Source organism: Eubalaena glacialis, chromosome 15 (genome assembly GCF_028564815.1).
Source record: "Eubalaena glacialis isolate mEubGla1 chromosome 15, mEubGla1.1.hap2.+ XY, whole genome shotgun sequence".
NCBI classification, from domain to species: Eukaryota; Metazoa; Chordata; class Mammalia; order Artiodactyla; family Balaenidae; genus Eubalaena; species Eubalaena glacialis.
Window position 1 is genome coordinate 65,711,840 of NC_083730.1, and position 9,420 is coordinate 65,721,259.

The following is a 9,420-nucleotide window of genomic DNA, read 5'->3' on the forward strand; positions in this document are numbered from 1 at the left end:
CTGCAGTTGGGGTGGGGGGATGGGGAGCAGGCAGCAGCGTGGTGGTAAAGGAAGCTGACTGAGACTTCGGAGGAATTCACCCTGATGACGGGTCTAGGTTACGGGTGCTGCACGCTGTAGATCCGTTACCCACTTTGGCCCAGAAACAACCAGTACCTGCTCCTCTGTCACCACGTTGTACTTGGCACAGTGGGTCTGGCGTCTCGTCCCCATTCAGAATTTGCATGAGCCATTTCAGAACCCTTAGAGTTGTCAGCCCTGGCTTCTTGTGTGACTCTTCGGAAACTGACACCAGTGTCAATTGTTGTCCTTAATTTATCACCATTTAGAAAACTTGCCAGTTTTTTATATGTAGTGAAAAATTTAAAGAGTAAAGCAGAGCAATTTATACATGCTCCTTTAAAAATCATTTATTTCATGCATGGTTTTAAAAGACATTTCTTTCTATAATTATCCGGAGAACTTGTTAAAAAACTGTAGTCTCTGAATTTGTTTATGTGTGTTGATTGTTCATGGTGTTAGAGTAGCAGACCTTCTAGCAGGACAACACAGGTTACCTAACTTCTGTTCCTTCCACAATCTGTCCATCCCCAGACTGTTACCAGTTTACAAAAATGGTCATTTGCCTTAGTGGTGGTTCACCATAAGTCATTGGGGAAAATAAACAGTAGCACTTCTGCCTGGTGGCTGCCATTTGCCAGCTGAGGTTTGGTGCTGGTGCTGGGGAGGTGGGGGTGGTGAGCTCTTGGTGTTACATGTCCAGGTTCATTTCAGTTCTGGGGGAGGTGCCAGAAAGTATTGTGATAGCTTGGGTAGAGTATGAAAAACTTCTCTGTTATTTCCTACCACTGTCCTCATGTAATGGTCTTAGTTTATTCTAAGTAAGTCTCAAGGCATATTTTTAACCTCCTCCTGCTCTGTCCACTCCATGGGTAATTTGGGAGAGAGAAGAATCCCCAAAGGGTGGAGTAATTTGTGATGGCAAAACCAAGAGGAAAGGAAGGTGGGGTCCCCAGGCCTTTAGTGGATAGAAAGGTACACAGAGAGCTGGAGTGGGCTCTCGGTCTGAGCGGGCTGGCATGTGTGGAGGGGTGTGTGGAGCCTCGCCAGAGGGTGCGGCATCCCAGCCGTTGCCCTTCGAGCTTTGGTGGCCTTGTTGCCTTCTCTGCTCTTCCTCCCTGACGTCTCCTGCTGCAGTTAGGTGTCTGGGCAGTGATTGAAGAAGAACTGCTATCACCAGGGTGATATCACCACCAAGCTTGTGGGACTCCTCCACACACACCTGCACTCTAAATATTTGGTGATTTTCTATCCAAGACTATCCAAGACTAGTGGAAACTGTTAGGAGAGGTAGGATGGCTTTTCATTGTCAGGCCAGTGATGTAAGCTGCTCCTGGAAGTGGCTCAAGGGCACTTTCAGACCTGCCATTCAGTTTGTCCTCTGAGGATGAAAGTAGAAGTGATAATCAGCTGCAGCATTTGTGGAAAGAAATCGTGAGGAATGGACTGGGAACCTGGCTGGTTGTGGTATAACTGAGAGCACACAAATGGAACTCTTTGGGCCTGGAATCCAATAAAGCAAGGGCCCCACGTAGCCAGTGTTCAGGGAGAGAACCTGGCCGTTTCCCACTGCATTCCAAGGGGAGTGTCCTAACCTGCGGGTGGTGACTGTGCACTTGAGCCACCAAGCCTCCACTCCAGTGTGACTCCCCAGAGAAATTTGCCTTCAGAGAGAGAAGGATTGATTAGAGACTGTGACTTAAGTTAACTAATCTTTGTGATGACTCTGAAAGGTAGATTATCAGTACAGGGTTTCCTAGCCCACCCCCCCCCAAACTTGGAAATTGAGGAAGTATGATTGCTGCCTAAATTCACGTTAATAGTATTTATAGGGCATCAGAGCAGAGGGGTACAAGTGAGAGGGGCTTGGAGGTGGGAGTGATGTGGATCAGCGGAGGAGAGACCACAGAAGCATTGTCAGCTGTCCAGATCTGCAGTCCCTTTAGCTCTTCTGGGTATTTATTCAGCCTGTCTTAGTTTATTGCATTATGTTATTTTGGTAAGTCTTCAAGTATCCTAATGAGGATTTGGCTTCTTGTGCAAATCTGCCTGTGGGGAAGAACTGCCAGTGTAAATATTGTAGCTACTGAACATGATTGATAGGAACTGCCTTTCTGTTGTCTACCTCAGGTTTTCAAAGTAGAGGCCAGACCCAGGGACCACGGCCCTGTAATAACAGTTGTACCATAATGCCCATGGCCCTTTGGTCAAGCAGGAAACATGGATGTGTGATATCAACCACCTCCCTGGTCGATGTTACATCAGATGCTACACACCTGATAGGAAGTTTCTTCATTTCCCACCCTCTGACAACAGCATTTCTGGTTCTTTGAAGGCAGTCGATAACAGTGGCTGATGCATGCATTTATTTAATGATAAACTTATTTAGCAGATATACGTGGGACTGGGGCTGGGGGACAGCCAACTCTTCTCCACCTCATGTCCTTCCCAATTCCTCCTCTGTTCTCTTTTAGCCCTGGAGCATGTGTGCCTGCTTCTCAGTGCACTACCTAACAAGTATAGGGCACCCAGGAGTACTCGCCTGGGTTTGCCTGGCGAGACTTGGGTGCGCTCCAAAGCCCTCTGCTACCTAGACTTACCCTAGGCCATGTGTTCTTGGGGACAGTATACCCTGGGTAAAGCCATGTTGACAGCTAACATTTACTAAGTTCCTTCCTTATGTCAGTCACTTTTCTAAATGTATTATATGTGATCCTTAAAACAACTGTATGAGGTAAGCACCATTATCCCTGTTTTAATGATGAGGAAATCGAGAGACAGAGAGGACACAAAGTTGCCCAAGGCAAAGCCAAGATCGGGCCTGCACTCCAGTTGCACGTTACATGCCTCCAGGGTGTTAAGCCTAGAGGACTCCTTGCTCATCCTCTACCTGCAATTGGAAACATTAACTATTGGAGCTCCATCCTTTGGGTGCAAAACTTTGATACTTATTTAAATGTTCCCTGAGAGGAGCATTTACTCCTGAGTAAGGATTTGGGGCAGAGAGAGCAGGAGGGCACTTGAGTGTACTAGGGAGGAGAGTAAAAAGTGAATAATTCATAGACAGGAAGGCAGAGGTTTAAACTGGGATTTCACATTTTGGTAGGCCTACTCCTTTAGCAGCCAGACCTAGAGCAAATCTAGTTGGTATGTTAGGGGCTGACACTGTTTGGAAGTGGCAGGAGTGGAGAGGATGGCCGAGAGAGGAATCATCTCTTCAATCTGAGCTGATTATCCAGGCAGAGGCACATTATTTCGTTTTAACTTTTTATTGAAGAGTAACATATGTATTAAAAAGTTGGTGTTTTTCGCAAATGGAAAACATGCATATAGTCAGCACCCATATCAAACAATATTACCAGCACCCCAGAAGCCCCTCCTGCTCCCTTCCAGTAGCTGCCTCCCAAGGGTAACCACTGTCTCAACTTCTAAGAGCATAGGTTACTTTTGTCTGTTTTTGGATGTTAAATGAAAAGAATCAAACAGTATGTATTCTTTTGTACTGGCTTATTTGGTCGACAGTATATGAGATTTGTGTTGCATGTATTTGCACATGGTTCTTTTTCATGGCTGTATAGTATTCCATTGCGTGAATAAACCACATGTTATTTATCCAATGGATGTCTGGTTCATTCCCACTTTGGGAAATACTGTTAATAGCACTGCTTCAGGTATTCTAGTCTGTGAACTTTGGGGCATGGGTACTCCTCTCTGCCTAGGAGTAGAGTTGCAGGGTCATAGTACAGACATCATGCTTAGCTTTATTGGACTCTACCCAACAGGTTTTCCAAGTTCCAGTTGTCCCACTTTTCACCAACACTCAGTAGTGTCAGTCTTCTTCATTTTATTCTGACAGGCACATAGTGGTATCTCATTGTGGCTTTAGTTTTCATTTTACTGATTTGTAATGACGTTGAGCACTTTTCATATGCTTATTGGCCTTTGTCCTCTTGTGAAATATCTGTTCAAGTTTTGCCCATTTTTATATTGGGTAGACTATCTTTTTTGTACTGACTTGTTGGTTTTTAAAATAGGTTTATTCTGGATATGAATCCTTTGTTGTATGTATCGTATTGTGAGAATATACTTGGTGAAAAGAAGTTTTTAATTTTAATATACAATTTACCAGTGTTCTCCTTTATAGTTGGCATATTTTGTTTCAGAAGTCTTTGCATATTCCAACCAAGATCATGAAGAAGTTCTTCTGTGTTTTCTTCTAAAATCTTTTTTGTTTTACCTTTCACTTTTAAATCAGAAATCTTACAGAATTTATTTTTGTTAATAGTGTGAAATAGGATTTAAGGTAGAAGTTTTCTCTTATGGATTTCCAGTTGTCCCAGCATTATTTATTGAGAAAAACCATCCTTCTCTTACGATACCAGTTTTCCACCTTTGTCATGTAAAAGGTGATGATATATGTGTGAATTTGTTTCTGGACTCTATTCTGTTTCACTGATCAGTTTATTTTTCCTTGTACCAGTACCACACCATCTTAATTGTATCTTTATAATGGATCTTATCAATAACAGGATACAGGGATAGCTTTAGCTTGCTAATTGCGTTAATTGAGCAAAGTGGAGAGTGGTACATGATGAATGCATAGAGATAGGTAGGAGTGGGAGAAATCTGTTATTCTAAAGTCAGTAGAAAGCCACAAGAGGATTATATGAATGAGGTCATTTATTTTATGTTTTTAAAAGATAACCCTAATCCAGCAAGGATATAAAAGACTTGGAACAACCCTATCAACCAACTTAAACTAAATGTCATCTATAGAACACTTCACCCAACAACAGCAAAATGTACATTCTTCTTAGGTGTACATGAAATATTCTCCAGAATAGACCATAGAACTAATGTCAATAAAATTAAAAGGATTAAAACCATACAAAGTATTTTTCCTACAACAGTAGAATTTAATTAGAAGTCAACAGCAGAAGAAAATTTGGGAAATCCACAAATATTTGGAAATTAAACCAAAAAAAATTTTAATAACTTGCAGGTCAAAGAAGAAATCACAAGGAAAATCGGAAAATATTTTGCACTGAATGAAAATCAAAACACATCAGGATGTATGGGATGAAGCCAAAGCATTGCTTAGAGGAAAATTTTTGGCTGTAAACACCTATATTGTGAAAGAAAACAAAGATCTCAAGTCAATAACCTAAGATTCCACTTAAATAATGAGGGGGTGGGAGAACTAAACCCAAAGTAAGAAGGATGGAAATAAAGATTAGAGGGGAAAATAAATGAAATAGAAAACAGAGAAACAATAGAGAATATCAGTGAAATAAATCCTTTATAAAGATCAACAAAATTGACATACTTGACCAAGAAAAAAAGAAAAGTTACCAAAATGAGGAATGAAAGGAATTTACCATCAAATTTACAATATATAAATGGATTATAAGGGAATAATATGAACAATTTTATGTCAACAAATCAGACAAATGAAATGGACCAATTCCTGCAAAGACAAAAGGACCCCAAATACTAAAACACTCAAGAAGAAATGGAGAATCTGAATAGTAAAGAAATTGAATTAATACTTAAAAATGTTCCACAAAGAAAAACTCAGGCCCAGATGACTTCACTGGTGATTTCTATCAAATATTTAAAGAAGAAATAATGCCAGTCCTTCACAACTCTTACAGAACACAAAGGAGGGACTTCCCTGGTGGTCCAGTGGTTAAGACTCTGAGCTCACAATGCAGGGGGCCTGGGTTCGATCCCCGGTCAGGGAACTAGATCCCACATGCTGCAACGAAGATCCTGCATGCCGCAACTAAAACCCGGTGCAGCCAAATAAATAAATAAATATTTTTTTAAAAAAAGAACGGGGCTTCCCTGGTGGCGCAGTGGTTAAGAATCTGCCTGCCAATACAAGGGACACGGGTTCGAGCCCTGGTCGGGAAGATCCCACATGCCGCAGAGCAACTAAGCCCGTGAGCCACAACTACTGAGCCTGCGCGTCTGGAGCCTGTGCTCCGCAATGGGAGAGGCCGCGACAGTCAGAGGCCCGCGCACTGCGATGAAGAGTGGTCCCCGCTCACCGCAACTGGAGAAAGCCCTTGCACAGAAACGAAGACCCAACACAGCCATAAATAAATAAATAAATAAATAAAATAAAATTTAAAAAAAGAGCACTACATTCTAGGACTAAGGATAAACTAGAAAGAAATAGACCAGCAAGATCTTAAACTCATACTTGAATCATCTCAAATCCCTATTGGATTAAGATGATTTGGAATTCTTAGTGCCCCTACCCAAATAGACCATCAGAAGCAAAAATAAGCCTTCTCTGGAGGAAGATAACATCATCAGGAGCCTTGAATTATTTCTGTAATTTTTCATACACAATGTCCAACACTCAATCAAAAATATCCAGCACACAATGGAAACAGTCCAGATGGGATCCAATGGTGGAGTTACCAAACAAAGACTTAACACAGGAAATGCATTAAGTGAAAATTAAGCAAATGCTTCAATTAAAGGCTAAGATTGTCAGACAAGATTTTGAAAATATACTGCTTAGAAGAGACACACCTTAAATATAAGGGCAGAGGAAAGTTGAAAGTAAAAGAATGGAATAAATTATACTGCATAAATATAAAGTAAAAGAGCTGGGATACTTTAAGGCAAAAAGCATAATTAGAGATAAAGAGATTTACTTTATAATTATAAAAGTTCAATTCATGGAAAATACATAACAGTTCTAAAAGTGCATATACCTACACACATGCACACACAGATTCTTCACTGGCAAATTCTATCACATTAAAAAAAATATTTATTTTTGGCTTTGTTGGGTCTTCGTTGCTGTGCACAGGCGTCCTCTAGTTGCGGCGAGTGGGGGCTACTCTTCGTTGCGGTGTGTGGGCTTCTCACTACGGTGGCTTCTCTTGTTGCGGAGCACAGGTTCTAGATGCGTGGACTTCAGTAGTTGTGGCACGTGGGCTCAGTAGTTGTGGCTTACGGGCTCTAGAGAGCAGGCTCAGTAGTTGTGGCACACGGGCTTAGTTGCTCTGCGGCATGTGGGATCTTCCCAGACCAGGGCTCGAACCCATGTCCACTGCATTGGCAGGCAGATTCTAAACCACTGTGCCACCAGGGAAGTCCCTCTATCACATTTAAAGAAGATATAATGCCAATGTTTCATAAATCTTAAGGATGATATAATGCCAATCTCTCACAAACTTTTCCACCAAATAGAAAAAGAAAACTTCCCTGTGAGTTTTATAAAGCATGTATAACTTTGATACCAAACCTGAAAGATGTTACAAGAAAGGAAAACTACAAATCAATATCATGTGTGAACAAAGATGCAAAAATCCTAAACAAAATATTAACAAACTGAATCCAGTAATATATAAAAATGATAATACATTACGTAAGTTGGGTTTATCCCACGAATGAAAGATTCATTTAATATAAAAAAATTAGTAAATAGAATTCATTACATTTACAAACTAGAGCAGGAAACTCCTATGGTTATCTCAGTAGATCAAAAAGTACACTTGATGAAATTTAACACAAATTCGTGATGAAAACTTTTAGGAAACAAGAACTAGAAAAATTCCTTAACCTCATATCTTACATAATGGTGAAATACAGAATGTTATATGCTATCACCACTTCTGTGCAGCATATCTTACATAACGGTGAAATATAGACTGTTATATGCTATCACCACTTTTGTGCAGCATTGTACTGTGCACCTTAGATGTTATAATAGGGTGAGAAAAAGAAATAAAGATCAGAAAAAAATAAAAGTGTCATTATTCCCAGATAGTTACTGCTGGTAGTGTGTAAATTGTACAATCACTAAAGTTGAATATATAATACTTTTAATAAGAAAGTTGAATATATCTATGTATCTGTATCTATCTATACATATGTATAACAGAGATCGCATGGACCACACAGCTTGTAATATTTACTACACTGCCCTTTACTGAAAAGGTTTGCTGACCTCTGCTCCACAGAAGTCATTCAGGTGCATGGAATCAGACAATATATAATCTTTGAATCTGACTTCTTTCATTTAGCATACTATTTTTGAGGTTCATCTAGTATCATGTATAAGAAGTTCATTTCTTTTTGTTGCTGAATATTCCATCGTAAGGATAGACCACATTTTGTTTATCCATTCGCCAGTTGATAGACATGTGGATTGTTTCCACATTTTAGCTGCTACAAATAATGCTGTGAACATTCACATACAAGTCTTTGTGTGGACATATGCTTTCATTTCTCTTGGGTGGACAGAAGTTCTGGGTCATAGGGTGAATTTATGTTTAAATTTTAAGAAAATGTCAAACTGCTTTCCAAAGTGGCTGCGCTGTTTCACATCCTCACCAGCGACGTATGAGACTCCCTTTTCACCACATCTTCCACAACACTTGTTATATTCTGTTCATTTTGGTCATGCCATTTTAGTGGATGAAAAGTGGTATTGTGTTGTGGTTTTAATTTGGATTTCTGAATGACTAATGATGATCATTTTTTTCCCTGTGCTTTTTAGCCATTTGTCTGTCTTCTTTTGTAAATGTCTATTCAAATATTTTCCCATTTGTAAACTGGATTTTTTGCCTTATTGTTGAGTTTTAAGAGTTTTTTGTATATTCTGGATACATGTCCTTTATCACAAATATGATTTGCAAATATTTTTTCCCATTCTGTATGTTGTCTATCCATTTTCTTAATGGTGTCTTTTAATGCACAAAGTTTTTAATTTTGACAAAGTCCAATTTATCAATTTTTTTAATGGATGCTTTTGGTATCATATCTAAGAAATCTGACTCACCCAAGGTCATGAAGAGTTTTCCCTATGTTTTCTTCTAAAAGTGTTATAGCTTCCGTTCTTAAATTAGGTCTTAAATCCATTTTAATTTTTGCATATGGTGTAAGGTAAGGGTCAAAATTGTCCCATCACCATTTGTCAAAAAGACTCTTTTCCTTATGTATCTTGTCACCCTTCTTGAAAATCAATGAACTTAAATATGAGTTTATTTTTGTACTCTACATTCTGTTCCATTGATCTGTATGTCTATCTTTAGGCTAATACCACCCTGTTTTGATTACTGTAGATTTACTGAAAGTTTTGAAATCAAGAAGTGTTAAGTCATCCCATGTTGTTCTTTTAAAAAATTGCTTGATGCTGCGTCCTTTGCATTAATATATAAATTTTAGGATCAGTTTGTCAATTTCTACAAAAAAACTTGCTGTAATTCTACAGGGACTGCGTTGAATCTATAGATCAATTTGGGAGAGGTGACATCTTAATAATAGAGTGTCCCAATCCATGACATGGAATGTCTCTCTACTTAGATCTTTAATTTCCCTCAGCAATATTTTATA

General features: G+C 39.4%; 1 non-coding gene across 1 annotated transcript; it reads left to right on the forward strand.

Moving 5' to 3' along the window:
• Positions 1 to 5,731: 5,731 nt before the first annotated feature.
• On the forward strand, positions 5,732 to 5,804 carry TRNAV-CAC (transfer RNA valine (anticodon CAC)). Its single transcript has one exon. It is a non-coding gene; the product is annotated as a tRNA-Val (tRNA).
• Positions 5,805 to 9,420: the final 3,616 nt, after the last annotated feature.